Source organism: Myotis lucifugus, unplaced genomic scaffold, assembly GCF_000147115.1.
Source record: "Myotis lucifugus unplaced genomic scaffold, Myoluc2.0 scaffold_501, whole genome shotgun sequence".
NCBI lineage: Eukaryota > Metazoa > Chordata > Mammalia > Chiroptera > Vespertilionidae > Myotis > Myotis lucifugus.
Genome location: NW_005871549.1, coordinates 330,174 through 345,850, shown reverse-complemented (window position 1 = coordinate 345,850; position 15,677 = coordinate 330,174). Strand labels below are relative to the sequence as shown.

The 15,677-nt window shown below is 56.1% G+C and overlaps 1 protein-coding gene across 1 annotated transcript in view; it reads right to left on the bottom strand.

The window, feature by feature from the left end:
• The window catches only part of DISP3 (dispatched RND transporter family member 3), a 43,280-nt gene extending 27,669 nt beyond the window's left edge, over positions 1–15,611 (bottom strand). Inside the window, exon 1 of the mRNA XM_006103719.3 lies at positions 15,476–15,611. The gene's annotated coding sequence lies outside the window, so the exon portion shown is untranslated. The remainder of the gene's footprint in view (positions 1–15,475) is intronic.
• Between the last annotated feature and the right edge of the window lie 66 nt (positions 15,612–15,677).

Below are 15,677 nucleotides of genomic sequence, written 5' to 3'. Positions count from 1 at the left end.
TTCTCAAATGACAGGAATTGATTAGCTCAGCAAAGAAGCTCCCAGCTGCTGCACGGTGCCTGTTGTTGGCTCAGACAAAGAGCCCGAAGTAGGACTCATCACAAGGGACGGTGATCACGCTTTATGCTCTCCCGTTGGGTGGGCCCTGGCGTAGGCTCCTGCTCAGTGACTGACCCGTGTGCTCTCTTGCTGTCTGTTCCTCCCTCTGCCTCTGTCTGTCTGTCTGTCTCTCTCTCTCTCTCTCTCTCTCTCTCTCTCACACACACACACACACACTCACACTCAGAAGTGGTCAAAATTAAACTCTGGGCCTCCCAGGGGCCCATGCACCGAGGTGGACACTCATCCACACAACAAGGTCCCCTCCTCTGGCGAAAAGCAAGTGGGGAAGTCGCCTAAGAGGCAGCAGCAGACCCTCAGAAGGAAGAACCTGACCCAGTTTCAAGGGCCAGGCGTGGTCGCCTCGAAAGTCACCTTTGCAGCATAATCCCAATCTTATAACAGAAAAAAATAAATCCACAAATAGATGCATTTAAGAAAACCCATTAACAGTGGTTATCACTTGGAGGATGGCGGGTGATTTTTATTTTCTCTTTCATACTTGTCTATTTCCACTTTTTCTGCAATAAGCAGGTACAGTCTCACTTTTAGAATCAGAAATAAATGTTATTTAAAAATAGAACGTGTGTGCCTGTGTGTGGAAGAGATTTTGCGAAGAGCCTTCAACTCCTAGAGGAGTTCCTATAATAGGCGTGGGAGGAGGTTCTGTCCCCCAAGGAGAGAAACAAGCCCAGCTGGCTCAGGTGGCGGCCGGGGAGATCCCGGTTGGAAAGCAGAAGGACCTGGGGAGAGAGTTGGCAAAGGCCCAGTGGGTGGATGAGTGTGTAGCCTCCTGCTCCCCGATGGAGAGAGGGCTCTGTCAAATGAGCAGGGCGCAGGTCAGGGCCCACAGGACCCAGAGGAGACATCCGGGCACATCCAGTCCAACTCCTTCGTTTACACATGGGGAAATCGCGGCCCTGCCAGGAGAAGGGACTTGCCCAAGGTCATATTTCAGTGGCAGAGCCAGGACTCTTGGCTCGAAGGAGTGTGCAATCTGCTCCCTCACCAGATTCTGGGAGGAGCTTTTGGCAACCCCGGGAGAAGATGACATCTGGACCCAAAGAGCCATAATTGGGGAGCTATCTTTTTAATTTTCTTTTTAAATATTTTTATTGAATTTATTGGTGTGAGCGGTTAATAAAATTACATAGGTTTCGGTGTACAATTTATAACATCATCTGTACATTGTACTGTGTGTTCACCACCCCAAGGGAAGCTAGTTGGAGGTCTAAGAAAGAAGGCATTCTTCAAGTCACCAGCCAGATGGACTTGCCCATCTAGACACAATGGGGCTTTGGTGGGAGGCAGTGTTGCCTCAAAGACACCCCCAGCTTCCCTCCTGGCCTGGCTGTTTCCAGAGCAGACCCCGGGGATGTGGCCCCACCCACAGCCTGCCTGCAGCCCTGTTTACAACTTCCCTGCCGCCAAAGGGTGACGGAACCCTCCCTCTTTATGCCCCACCCCAGACAGATGATGAAAATGTAATCCAAAAAATCACATTAGACATGCAGATTCGACTTAAAATACCTATATGTATCTATAATTTAATGGCAATTAGGAGCTCATCAGCTTTTTCTTCCTGTCTCGGGGTGTTTTGCCTCCCCGGTTCAGCTCTGCTCCTGGGAAAACATCTTGGGGCCTTTGATCCTTGGGCTGAGAGATTGAGCAAGTGGAAGTTCAAAATGAGATATTGTGAGTTGAGCAGCTCCATGTACCCCTGAACGCTGCCTGGGTATGGGTCTGTCCTTGTCTGCTGCCTGGGTACGGGTCTGCCCTGTGCTCTGGTGATGCAGCTCGTCTGAGTAGGAGAAGGCAGGAATGGGAAGAGGAGGGTCCTGTCCCTCTTAGGCATCTTAGTCCTAGTGCCCTATTTCCCCAGGGCCTGCACCACTCAGACGCCCTGGCTTAGTGCCCACCACCCAGAATCCCAAGTTCTTCTCAGAAGCCCAGCACTCCCCCTCGGGCTCGGAGGCTGCAGAAGCGTTGAGGACATGGAGGTCAAATTGGGGCAAAATCACATGGATGGGGTGAAGACAAAAGCTGGGCTAGCTCCATGCAGAAACTCTGGCACCCTTTAAGAGAATCATCCTATATAATAAAAGCCTAATATGCTAAGTGTCCAGTCGTCCTGTCGGCTGTTCAACCAATCAAAGTGTAATATGTTAATGATATACTAAGGCCACTCAACTGCTTACTATGATGTGCACTGACCACCAGGGGGCAGACAGTCAACTGGTTGACCAGTTGCTATGATGTGCTCCGGCTGGTAGGTTAGCTTGCTGCTGGGGTTCAGCCAATCCGGACTGAGCGAGTTGGGCTGGACTCGCCCTGGAGCCCTCCCACGGTCCCTCTCTGGCCCCAACTGTGCACCAGGGGGGTCCCTCAGCCTGGCCTGTGCCCTCTCGACATCTGGGAACCCTCGAGGGATGTAAGAGAGCCAGTTTCAGCCTGATCCCGCAGGCCAGGCTGAGGGACCCCACTGGTGCACAAATTCGTGCACCAGGCCTCTAGTAACATAATAATGAGCTGTGCGCCCACCGTGTGCGAGTACTCTGTCCACCCTCTCTCATACACACATCAGCCCTGCAAGGGAGCATTATGAGTATTTCACAGAGGAAGAAACAATAAGAGAGGTAAAGTGACCACCTTGTGGTCACACAGCTAATAGAGGTGGAACTAGCATTTGAACCTCAGACTTACCCATCCCAAAGCCCACGCTCTTTGCGCCACTCCCAGCAGTGCTTGAGTTCCCTGAGAGCTGAGATGTCAGAAACCCACTGGCCTTTAGCAAGCCCACACCATCCTCACAGAACCGGAGATCACTCAGGCCTCGGCAATTCTGCTTTCAGTAGGTGACAGCTCAGGGCATGGTGCAAAGGAAGCCTACCAGTTTCAGAAGCCTAGCTTCCCTTCGGTGGGAGCCTGGGTGTGATGGTTAATTTTATGTGTTGGCTTGACTGGGCCGGGGGTGCCCAGACATTTGACCGAACACGGTTCTGGGTGTGCAGACGGAGTAAAGCAGCTTGTCCTCCCTCCTGTGGGTGGCCTCATCCAATCAGTTGAAGCCCTGAATAGGACAGAGCGGCGGAGTGAGAGGGAACTCTCTGCTGACTGCTGGGGCTGGGCCATCGGTGTTTCCAGCCTTCGACTCGGACTGAAGCATCAGCTGCTCCTGGTCCTTGCTGGCTTCCAACAGGAGCTCGCAGCATCAGCGCTCCTGGTGGTCAGGCCCCCAGGCACAGACGTAACTGCACCATGGGCTGTCCTGGGGCTCCAACTTTCCAGCTGCAGAAACGACGTCTCAGCCTCCACAATCATGTGAACAAATTCCTTGTTATCCATCCACCCTTCTGTCCATCCACCCGTCCACCCATTCATCCGTCCATCCATCCATCCATCCATCCATCCATCCATCCATCCACACATCCATCCATCCATCCATCTATCCATCTTTCTACACTCTATTGGTCATCTGTCCTTTAAACGTTCCTATGGAGAACCCTGACTAATACAAAGGGACGTAAAGCATCCCAGAGGAAAAGTGGGGGTGAAGCAGGGAGCCCTCCTAGCAGCTGCATCCTAGGCCCCTCCTAAAGTTTTATCTCCAGAAGCCCCAAGTCCTACCTAGAATCTCAAATGAAAATGGCAATACAGCCAGGAGAAGCCCTGTAGAGAAAGGGGCGTGGCCAGGTGACTGCCAGCACGTGTCTGAGCCCTTCCCCCAGCAAGAAGGTCCTAAATCTACCACCTCTCTGCCTCCCCAGCCCTGAGAAAACCTGCTTTATGGTTGCAGCTGAGGCAGGTACCTGCACCTTCTCCCTTCAGACCTGTTGCCCCCTCCCCGCAAGGAATCCATACCATTCTTATGGGCTCCCGTGGCCAGCAGAGGGTGGGAAATTCAGAGAAGTGCTCCTCCCCCCAAATAGAATCTGGGCTTATTTGTTGGGAGCCCAGGTGGGGGTAAGAGGGGAGAGAGCTAGCCAAGGGCTCTGTGGTGGTCCTGCCCTGGACCCTCATTTCTCAAAGGAGGGCAGACTGTGGGGATGAAGCGTTTAAGGGACAGATGGCCGCCCCGGGCTGACAGCTGGTGAGGAAGCTGTGGGCACTGACTCGTAAGCCCAACAGCTCCATATATATCAGGCAAACAAGCGTTGCTCCCGCCAATATATCACCCGGGGAACCAGTCGGCACCAGAGGAATGAACATTAATGGTCACAACAGCCACTGTGACTGTCCCCGTTCCATGCGTTCTCTGGCTAGTGGGCTCAGGGGGCCAGAACTGGTCCCCCCACTCTCAGAGGGGATACCAGGCACCCAGAGCACCAGGGCCTGATTGTCAGGGGGAGGAGGGAGCTAACACGGATTTCGTAGTCAGAGGGACCTGGCTTCACACCTGCCTCTGCCACTAGCTGGGTGCCTTGGGCAAGTCTCAGTTTCCGCATCTGTAAAGTGGGGATGGAGGTACCCCACCTGCTGAGTCACATAGAATGATCGCTGTGAGCTTCGCAGTTGGGGAGAGGCCTGAATCTGGCCCCGGCTCATGGCAGGTCTGCAAGTCGGCCAGAGCTGACTCTCACTGTCTACCACATCGGCCCTCGGACTGCGATGGGGACCAGTCCCTCGTGCAAATGCAAACGCCTGGGACAGACACCGGATCTAGCCAACCAGACTTGGGGGGCGGGGCATCCCTTTACACCATCTCCCCCGGTGATTCTGTTGCAGGTGGTCCAGGACCATTCTCCCCTGTTCCCGGTCTCCCCCCAGCATGATCTAGCCTTTGCCCTCCCCCCCGCTGCCCCACCGGGGCTCACATTGGTTGCCCCCTGGCACTGGGAGTAGACTCAGCCTCCGGATCTCTGTCCAGGACTCATGCCTTGAAGTGCCTCTTCTTCCAGCCATGGGGGTGGGGTGGGGGGTAGGTGGGGAGAAATGATGACATTTGGACCAGGAACAGGACTATGTTCCCGGGTGGGTGGGGCACACAAACAGGCCACCCAAATCTGCCAACCAGCTCTTCCTGGTGGGGCCAGGCGGTGGAAGAAAATGGAAGGCCCACGGCTCCCTGCCTGCCAGGCCCCATGCGAGGAGCTGGGGCGGGAGCTGCCTACCCGCTGAGCACTCTGCGTGCCCTCCCAGCACTGGGCCCTTTACTTAATGCCACTTCTGTTCCAGCTTCAGCTCCATGAGGCAGCTTGGGGGGCTGGGACCTGAGCCTCTGCAGGCCGGTCAGAGCCCATCCCGTAGCCACTGCTCTGACAGAGGAACTGCACCCCAGCTGGCCCACTCTTGCCCTCCCTTCTCCACCCCTTTCTGCCTACACAGCTCAGGCCTCACATCCCAGACCTATCGGCAGCCTTGCATCTCTGAGGAAAAGGCAGTAAAAGCTTAATAAAACCGGCAACATACAGAACCGCAAGTTACAGCCAGCCCCTCAAACGCCCCTTGTCTGCAGGGCCAGAAGTTTCCGGAAAACCTTCACTGCATGCCTTGGCCAACCTGTCCAGGCCGCCTCCTCCCACCCCCTCACCCCCACCCCTGAGTCCCGGCCGCTGCCTGGAGTTCCGAGTGAGCCCACAGGACCCCCTGCGCCCAGCAGCCAGTCAGCTCCCCAGCCCCCAGATCGCTGCGTTAATAACAAATAAAAAGATCCCTGCAAAATAAGACCAATAACCACGGCCATAAAAGCCAAATTGGATTCCTTCCTGGCTGATGAGCTCGGGGCCCTTCTCTCTCTCCGAGACCCGATTAACAAATATGTAAAACAATTCCCTGGGCATCTCTGCATCTCAGCTCCAGCCAGCTCTTCCTGGGAACTCAGGCTCAGAGGCAGGGAGGAGAGGAAGCAGGGATGGGTGCGTGGGACAGCCCAAGGGGCCCCCTGAGGCTAGAGTAGGGCCCTGCCCTGCCACCAGCCTGCTGGGTGACCCAGAGTAAGTCACTTCCCATCTCTGGATGGATGGTCCCCCATCTAGAGGGAGATGCTCTCTAAAGTGGGCTCCCCTTCATCCCTAATCGGAAGCTATGGTCTAACTGGGAGCACACAGGGTGGGTCCTGCTGTATCATCACTCCACGTGGCAGGTCCGCTGACCAGTATGTGCCGATGCCATGGGCTTCACTGGGACACGGCAGGTGGCCGCCTGCCAGTTCTTAGCTCAGGGGGAGCTTCGGAGGCCTGTCTCCCTCTGCTCCCCGCAGCCCACCCAGACACATCTGTGGGTCCAGGACGTTGCAAGACTCTCCTGGGTCTCCCCACCAAAGAGAAGCTTGAGGGTAAGCTGGAAGCGCAAAGATGAAAAGGCACTTAATGCAAAGCGATCGAGCCCCCCAAGGGGCCACCAGGACTGGTTTGGGTGGCGATTTGAGAAGGGACTGTACCCCCAGCCTCACTGCCTAGAAAGAAAGGGAGAAGCCTTAAGGGCAAATCTCCCCCTCTGCTAACTTGGGGGTTCCCCAGGCCCTGCCGCCTGGGCTTGTCGGGGGTCGAGGAGGCCAGCACTGATGAAAGGAGCACCGCAAGGAGATGCTGGAGGCTGCTCAGGCCCTCGGTCCCGAGTCAGAGCCATTTTCTCCTGTCCCCATCCCCTCGGCCTGGGGGACTGAAGGATTTGCATCGGTGCGGCACTGGAGATCATGTTCCTATAGGTTTCCCAGTCGTAAGGATTATTTCCAATTTGCAAACAAGAAAACTGAAGCTAAGAAAAGGGATTTCTTTGAACCTGATTTCTGATAAGCTGATTCCTCTTCTCAGTGTATTAGATTTTATTAGAATCTTACATGTTTGAAAACCCCCAGAATTCTAGAGCCAGCCCTCCCAAACCTTGCTGGCCTGCACACATGCACAATCATGCACGCGCGCACGCGGCGCACGCACACACACACACACACACACACACGCATACATACACACTCAGTGCCTGCCCCTGGAGTCATTCTGGCCACAGTCTGGGCACAGCCCAGCCTGTGGGGCAGCTTCCAGGGAAGGGGGACGAGAAAAGAGCATCAGGAACTGACACCCAACTTCACCATCTTGGGTGTCCAGGTAGAAACGCACCTCCTGTGCCCACACAGGTCAGTGGCTTCCTGGCTACACTGTTGATTGACAGCTCAGGTGTGCATAGTGGGGAGAGAGGATGTCAAAGTCCACCAGCCGCTTCACACCCAGGGCCAGTACAGAGGCCCCTGCCTGGGTGGGGTGTCTAACACTGGCCAGCCTCAGCCCACCCTCCACAATGGTGCTGCTGCCTAGAGACAGAGGTCAGGGCTGGAGCTGAGCAGCCACAACAGGATGCCCAGGGTGGAGGGCAGATCCCCAAGAACCACCCGCCAACTCTGCCGCCTTTCCCACAAGATGCTTGGGAAGTTCAGGACCCCAGAAACTAAGAACCACTGACCCTGGCCCCAGAGGCCAGGAGTGACCCAAGGACGCTCCCTGGGCCCAAGAATCCCAGCCCCCTGCTGTCCCTGCTCAGTGACGCGGTGCTATCCTATCTGGTGGGAACTTCCTTAGTCCTTCCATAATAATGGGCTCTGTCTCCCATTTGCTTGTGACCTTGGGCAAGTCTTTCCTTCTCCCTGGGGCCTCAGTTTGCCTGTCTGTCAAATGGGAGAGCTAGATTCAATGAGCTTTCAGGTACCTCCCAATTCTGTCATTTGGAGTTCCCAAAGGTCCAGACACAGACATGTGACAAGAGAGGAGGGGGGACTTAGGGCTGGGGGAGCAGCTGGGAAGGTGACGAGGGTTGCAGATTTCTCGGGGTGTGGAAACTGCAGCCTCCATCAGCTTTGCAGCCACCTGGGGTTCCAACCTTGCCATGGCCAGGAGCCAGAGGAGCCCCGTGACCGGAGGGGCTGCAGAACAGGATGTGGGTGGGGTGTGGTGCACAGTAAGAAGATGAGATTCAGGGGTTCATGCTATTTCTTTCTGACCCTGAGCTAAAGGGGTTTCCAGGGGGACAAACACAGGACCCTTCCCTTTGTCAGTACTGAGAACCAGGTCAGGCCCCACCCAATCAAGGCCCCGGCTGTCCAAGTCCATCAGCCCCATTCACCAATTCATACATTTACCAGTTCATTCATTCCCTTAGTCATTCATAGTCTTAAGTCCTTCACTGGTTGGTGCTCGCTTTATAAAATAAGGACTTTCTGTTACATTTTCAAGATCTTAACTTGCAACGTCTTGAAATCCTTTCCTCCCCAAGGCTCTGGGAACCTTCTCACCCCAGGTCTATTCTCATGCTCATTAATGCCCGAGAATGCCTCTCCGCCGACATGTCTCTTTTCATCACCAATTCCTGCTGCTACTCGGGGACCATCTGCTCAAAGTCTCCGGAGGACGGGGTCGGAAAGTCAGGAACTTCTCAGGGAACGTGCAGCGGCTACTCACCCGCATGCCCTTCACCAGCCAGCCTCGCCCCAGTGTCCGGGCTGAGAAGGGAAGGAGGTTTTCTCCTTTATCTGCTGCCACTTCCCCAGAGCCTGGTTTGCCTCTGGCTTAGCCCAGGCTCTCAGGCCTGGGTCGCAGGGAGGAACCAACGCCGCCATCCTGCCTTTGTGAAGTCACTAGGTGATGCTTTAAAACCAGCAAATGGTCCTGGCTCGTGTGGCTCAGTCGGTTGGAGCGTCACCCTGTACACTGAAAGGTGGTGGGTTCGTTCCCAGTCAGGGCACACTCCTGGGTTGCAGGCTTGATCCCCGATCAGAGCACGGGTGGGAGGCAACCAAACAGTATTTCTTTCTCATATCAATGTTTCTTTCTCTCTCTCCCTTCCTTCCTCCCTCTTTCTAAAAATCAATCCTATGTAATAAAAGGCTATTATGCAAATCGACCAAGTGGTGGGATGACTGGCCACTATGACATGCACCGACCACCAGGGGGCAGATGCTCAATGCAGGAGCTGCCCCCTAGTAGTCAGTGCACTCCCACAGGGGGAGCGCTGCTCAGCCAGAAGCCGAGCTCACGGCTGAGGCAGCGGTGGCAGGAGGCTCTCCCACCTCCGCATCAGTCGGACATCCCCCGAGGGCTTCTGGACTGTGAGCGGGTGCAGGCTGGGCTTTGGGACCCCCCCCCCCATTGCACGAATTTCATGCACCGGGCCTCTAGTATTAAAATAAAATTAAACCAGCAAGTACTTTCAACCAGGAATTTCCCACATGGAAGCATATCCGGAGGGATGCAAGTCCCAGCTGTGTCTACATGAAACGAGAAGGGGAAACATCTGGATGACCGCCAGAAAAGTCCTGCCAGTCTGCCAGATGTTGCCCACATCTGGACATCTGAACAGGGATCTGCTTGGTTGCTTGGCAGTCAAGAGGCAAATGGTCAACCCACGTCACCCAGTCAACAGGGAGGTAGCTCAAATCCTTATGTACAAATTACCCAGATTCCTGAAGGATCCCAAAGGTATTTGGGTTTCAATCACGCTCATCTTTAAAGACCCAAATCAAGTTGATAGGAAGGTCAGAGTGTGAGCTTCAATTGTCTTGTGGTGGCCGTGGTTATGGCATCCCCGGGGCCAGCTTGCCTGGGGTTTGACTCCTATCTCCATTGCTCACCAGCAAGCGGCTCAGTCTCTCTATGCTTCTCATTTCTCATCCTTAAAATGAAATAACAATGGTAACTCTGCATAGGGCTGGGATGAAGATGGGATGATAATACCTATAAAGCTCTAAGCCTGGCGCCCAGCGGAGAGTAAACATTCAAAATATGTTGGCCATTATTATCATCATCGTTATCTCCGGGCGATCACCCTGCAGAACCCTCCCGGCTAAGAACGCGAGAAGCCCAGCAGGAAGTGCAGAGGCCAAGGCGGGAGGGGAGCACGCGGCACTCCTCCCCAAACATCGTGGGAACACGCTGGCCACAGCGGCCCCAACTCCAAGCCCCTTTGAGCTGCTTCCCCAGAGACAAGCAGATCACCGTGTTCTCCTTCAGGACAGGAGTGGCTTCCAGCTGGCAGCCACGTCCCCTTTATTAACACGATCTGGCAAAGGACGCGTGGTCCAGGTGCCAGCATGTGTGCCGGAGGCTTCGGGCAGATGGCTGGACAGGCATGAGTCTTCCCATTGCACCCCCTCCCACCAGGACATCAAGCCGGGGCGGGGGGTGAGGGGTGGACACTCAGGTGTCCTGCAGGCACCACCGTGGGAAACGTCCCTCCTGACCCTGGAATGACCACTGGGTCATGTCCTCTGAGTCCCAGGGGACACATGGGTCCCTCGTCTACTTCTGGTGGGGGACCTGGGTGAGCCATCCCTTTTCATCCCTCACCTCCGCTGGGGCAGGAAGTACCAGGGGCGGGGATGCGAGACTGGTGAGCTCTACAGAGACAGCGGCAGGCTTCCCCACTTCCGCATGTCTAGTGCCTGGCGCACAGTGGGGCTGCTAGGCAGGGACTTGGGATGGGGATTGAGGAGAAGGCTTTTTAAACCTCTGGGCACTGTCTCCTGGGACATCACTTCTGGGTTCCAAAGAGCGCCCCGTATAAGAGACCTGCATGGCTCCCACTGGCATCTAACTCCAAGTCAGTCCTTCCTATTGTCCCCGCCACCTCCTCGTCCCCAGTGGCCAAGCTCACTGCAGACAGCAAGACCCTAAGTTGCCACCCAATGGCCCTCTCCAAATTGCCCAGGTCCCCACTCTGGGTCCCTCAGAGGGAGGAAGCAGATGTCAGAGTCAAGCGCATGCCCGGGGTTCTGCATGCCTAGTTCGGTCTCTCCCCTGAGTTCAGGGAGAAATACCCAGACCCTACGTCCCCCAGGGGTTGGCCCCAGGACCCTGCACTGGGATTCTTCCTTCCAGGATTTGGCAGAGGCACCGCTTCTGTCGGCACAAATGCCAGCAAGCAATGGCAGGGCAGGAGGGGTCGCCTAAATAGCCTGCTGCTGTCTGTCTGCTCCTCTTCCCTCGGCTTTGCTTCCAAACCTCCTTCTTCACCCCCAGAGTGAAACTGCTCGTGGGGGGCTTTGGGGGTCCACCTGCCTCTTTACCAGCTGTGTGACCTTAGGCAGGGGAGTCAACCTCTCTAGCCGCTGGTCCTCCCATTGTGAAGTGGAACAAGCACACTTTGGCTGTTGTGGGGATCGCATCAATTAATATAAGCATTTACACAGTGCCTGGCACATGGCACGTGTTCTGTATGTGCTAGTGTTCGTGATGATGAATAGTTGGGGACCTGGGACAGGCCACAGGGCCAGGCTCGATGCTGAGGGGATGGGGAGGAGAGGCCCTGGGCAGTGGGAGCCAGCTGCATTTCCCCTTGCAGCATGGCATGCCCGGCTGGGACGCTGAGATGCAGGCTCTGCGGCCAACGTGCTGTGTGATGCGGGCAGCTCACCTGCCTCCCTGAAACAACGTCCCCAGGGGCAGCCCTGCCTCTTACGGAGTTTAAAGATCTTTTCTAGCCCAAGCCTCCCAGTGGGACTCCTGCCTGAGCCCATCCCCCAGGCAAACGGATTACAGCTCTCATGGCTGGGGACAGAGCCCGAGATGCAAAGGTGAGGCACCCAGTTTGGGCCCTAGCTCAGAAGTCAGTTCAGGCCCTACCTCAGAAGTCTGGAGTCCCCCACCTTGGGCCCATGAGAGATGGCCAGAGCTAGCGTCAGGTGACAGTACTGCCCTTCACCTCTGACTCAGGGAGCAGAGGAATTTACATTCACAAAAAAATATTTATTGAATGAATGAATGAATGAACAAATGAATACCAGAAATAATGCAGAGCCCTAGACAGGTGGCTCCATTGCTTGGCACGTCACCCAGTACACCAAAGGACTGCGGGTTCGATTTCCAGTCAGGGCACATACCTAGGTTGTGGGTTCAGTCCCTGGCCCAGGTGCAGATGGGAGGCAACCCATCCATGTTTCTCCCCCCCACTTCCTCTAAACATACCTTCAGGTGAGGATTAAACCTAAATAAATAAAATAATGTAGAGCACTGGGCAAAATAGGGGCTCTTCCTTCCTTCAGATCAAAATGTTTGCCCGTGAAATGCGACTTTGGGAAAACATGCGTATTTGTAAGTCTATTTCGGGCCAACACTGCTCTTTATTTATTTTCCCTGCGCCTTGCATGTGGAACCCAGCGAGGAAGGGTGTTGGACAGACTTGGACACTGGTCCTCCAGGCAGAGATGCACGCGGGTGGGGGAGGGTGGGCAGGAGGAGGAGGATGTCAAATGACAAGCCCTCTTCCTCGGCTGGGCTGGGACTAACCAACAACCAGACCCCCCTGTCTCACTGTCCCAGCCCCCAGTTTCTCCACATTTGGGTGGGGGACGAGCATAAGAGGTTCCCATGGGGAGACAATTTCAAAGAGGAGAAAGAGAACCAAAGAGGCCAATCACTGAACTTCCAATCATGATGATGCTACCATCATTATCAACAGCGAGAGTGCTATTATCAGCCACCCCCACCACCTCCATGTGTGGGTGCCTATTTTTATGGCTGACCGTGGGCGGCTGTTTGCCCTTAGGGAAACCACCTCCTTTCCCAGCATCTCGCTTTGTTCGCCTGTAAAGGTGATTTTTGCAGCTCATGGGGCTGTGGGAAGTGGCTGCTTAGCCAAATGGTAGGGATGACTGTCTTCTCTCCCAGCCTCAGATCCTGGCCAGCTGCCCATGCATAGCCTACTTTCGAGTCTTAGGGACTTGGGGCTGATTGCCAAGGCCCTACCCACCAGCAGGCCCTCTAAAGCTGCTCTCAGCTGGTCCCTTCTCCCTGGTCATTTACAACCAGAGTCGGTCCTGGGGAGAAAGAGTCTTAGACAACTTCATCTGCCTTTGCATGACCAGGCAAGTGGAAGGGAAATGGGGGGACAAGGGAAACATGTCTAAACTATAGAGAAAGGGGCTTAAACCATGACCCCAAGGTTCTGGGGATCGGGAGATCCAGGTTTAAGTCTCCACTCTTTTATTCATTCATTCATTCATTCATTCATTCGTTTGTTCATTTATTCACTAAGCATCCACCAACCAGAAACAGTGGTTCATACAGAGGATATACAGGCAGTGGAATCACTGCCTGCCCCAATGGAGGTTGCATTCAGCTGTGTGACCTCAAGAAAATTACTTGACATCTCTGGTCCTATAAAGGAAATCATCTGAACATCCCTCGTTCAGGGGACAGGATGACTTCACTAGCGGTGGGTGCTCTGAGGAAGGGGAAAGGTACAATAGCTCTGGGGTTAGAACAGAAAATTTCATTCCCACCCACACTCAAGAGGCTCATGAGACAGTCAATATCCCACATTACTAGGGCCAACAAGAGACCCGGAAGGTCACCTCAACCAGCCCTGTTCTTGTACAGACCGGAAGCCTGAGGCTCGGAGAAGGGAATTCACTGAAGGACACAGTTGCTCTGTGGCCAAGCTGAGACTAGGTCCCAGGCCTCCCCACTTGCACTCAGAGCTCCTCCCACCACATCACGCTGGAGCCTAGTTTCTGGATATTATGGGCAACAGCAGGAGCAGCGTCAAAGGGCAAGCCAGGGCATGGGCACCAGGTCCATCACAAAGTCAGATCCCCAGGGAGGTGGGGATGGAGCCACTTGGTGTGGAATTCCGGCCCCTTGGAGAGACTGTGGGGATTTGGGTGCATCTAGCCCTGGACATTTTCCTGGGGAGGGGACAGAAGCTGCTGAGGCCATGGGTGAAAAGGGGTGTGTGTGTGTGTGTGTGTGTGTGTGTGTGTGTGTGTGTGTGTCAGACTCCCAAAGAGGAAAGTAGGGGTGCAGAATCTGCCAGGAGAATGGAGTCAGCTCCCCCTAGGAGCCAGCTCTACCCACAGGGGAGTGGGCTGACTGAAGAAAGTTGGGGAGAGAGTAAAGGTGCCTGGGAAGGAGGAACTGGAAAAGGCAAAAGAAAGGGGGTGTGTGTGTGTGAAAGATAAACACAGAGGAGGAGAACAGCGCAGGGGAACAAAGACACAGAAGTGCAAGTGAAGAATGATGCAGAGAGAGAGGGGCACAGACCCTGGTTGTCGAAGGAGGTTTGTCTGGGGTAAGGTCTGAAGAAGGGGGGCTCAGCAAAATGCACTCTGAGCCTAAAACCAAGATTTGGGGAGGCTGGGTTTCTGCCCGCAGCTTCCACTGGGCCGGAAGCTCCTCCCTCCGTTTGGCAAAGGCCCCGGTTCCTGCCAGGGTCTGCACTGGGGTGAGGGGAGGGTGTGCTCTGCTCCCCTGGCAGGAGCAGGACTGGCGTGCGTGTGTGTGTGTGTGTGTGTGTGTGTGTGTGTGTGTGTGTGGTGAGGGCTCTGAGTCCTGGGTATCCCTGTGAGGACTCAGCAGTGAGGTCTGGAGTTGGGCTTATTCTGGGTCCAGAGACAAGGGGACCTGGAGTGAAGAGGCTGCCAGGCTGCAGGGGCTCCTGGGAAGATCTGAGCTTGTCCACGTGCGTGTGGATGGACCTTCCCGGGCGTGTGGATTGTGCGGACGGTGGGTGGGTATGAGTTTGCGTGAATGGACTGCGAATCCGGGTGGGGACTGTCTGCGGGTGGTCTGTAGATCTGTGTGAGTGTGCAAGTGGGTTCCTGGGGTTCGAGGCTACGCTCCCCCGCGAGGCGCTGTCCGCGGTGCTGACCCAGGGCGCGGAGGGGCGGGGCCCTTCGCCACGCCTCCCGAGGGACTGCAGGGATCTGGCGTGGGCTTCCTCAGCAGAGAGGGGCCCCGGGAAGCCTAGCTGCGCCCACCCCCACCCCCGGGAGTTGGGAAAAGTTCTCCCAGAGGCGGGGTTGACTCACGGGACTCAGCACCACTCGCGCCAGAAATCTTCCCCGATCCTCAGCGCGCCACTGCTCCGCTGCCCGCCCCACCTCCACTCTCACTCGCGCTCGGCTTCCCTCGCCCGCCCCGCCGGACCTGCAGCCCGGCTAACCGGGCCGCGGCTCCCGGGAAATGTCCCGCTGAGAGCGTAAGTGCGCTCAGGCGGCGAGCAGGTGGCCTGGCGGTCACAAACCTTTTTCTGACCCCTCCCTCCGCTCTAGCCCGGCCCCGAGTCCGATTCGGGGCAGGTTCAGGCTGACAACTTTTATGGACTCAGTCATCCACCCGCCGCGACGAGCAGGGGGCCAGAGGTCGGAAGGCGCCCCGCAGGTCGGATGCCTCGTGGTTTCTGGACATCAAACTGGCCCGTGCAGAACCGAGGCTGCTTGGGTCCGCGGGGAGTTGGTGCGGAGCTGGAAAGCGGCCGCGGGGGACAAGCTCTGGGTTCTCCCGGGCTGGTGGGTTCCGACGCCCGCATCCCGGGCTGGCTGGGGCGCGGGAGAACTTCACACACCGCCCCGCGCAGGCCGGGGTAGGGGCGGCGCGGAAGACCTGCCCCGCTCCCCGCAGCAATGCATCCCCCAGCCCACACCCCGATGGCGCCCAGCGGCCGTCGCACTCACCTCGGCTGGCCAAGCTGAGCGGGCTCAGCCGCGGGCGCGGGAGGGAGGCGCGCCGGAGAGGCCAGGGACTGCAGCCACCCAGCGGGGCGGATTGGTCTCCTCGCGGAAGTCGCAGGGAAAAGCTCTTCGGAGCTGCGGGAGGCCGGGGTTCCCCGTCCCGCTCCAGAGCGCACAGACCGCGCACAGCCTGGTGCGGAATCTG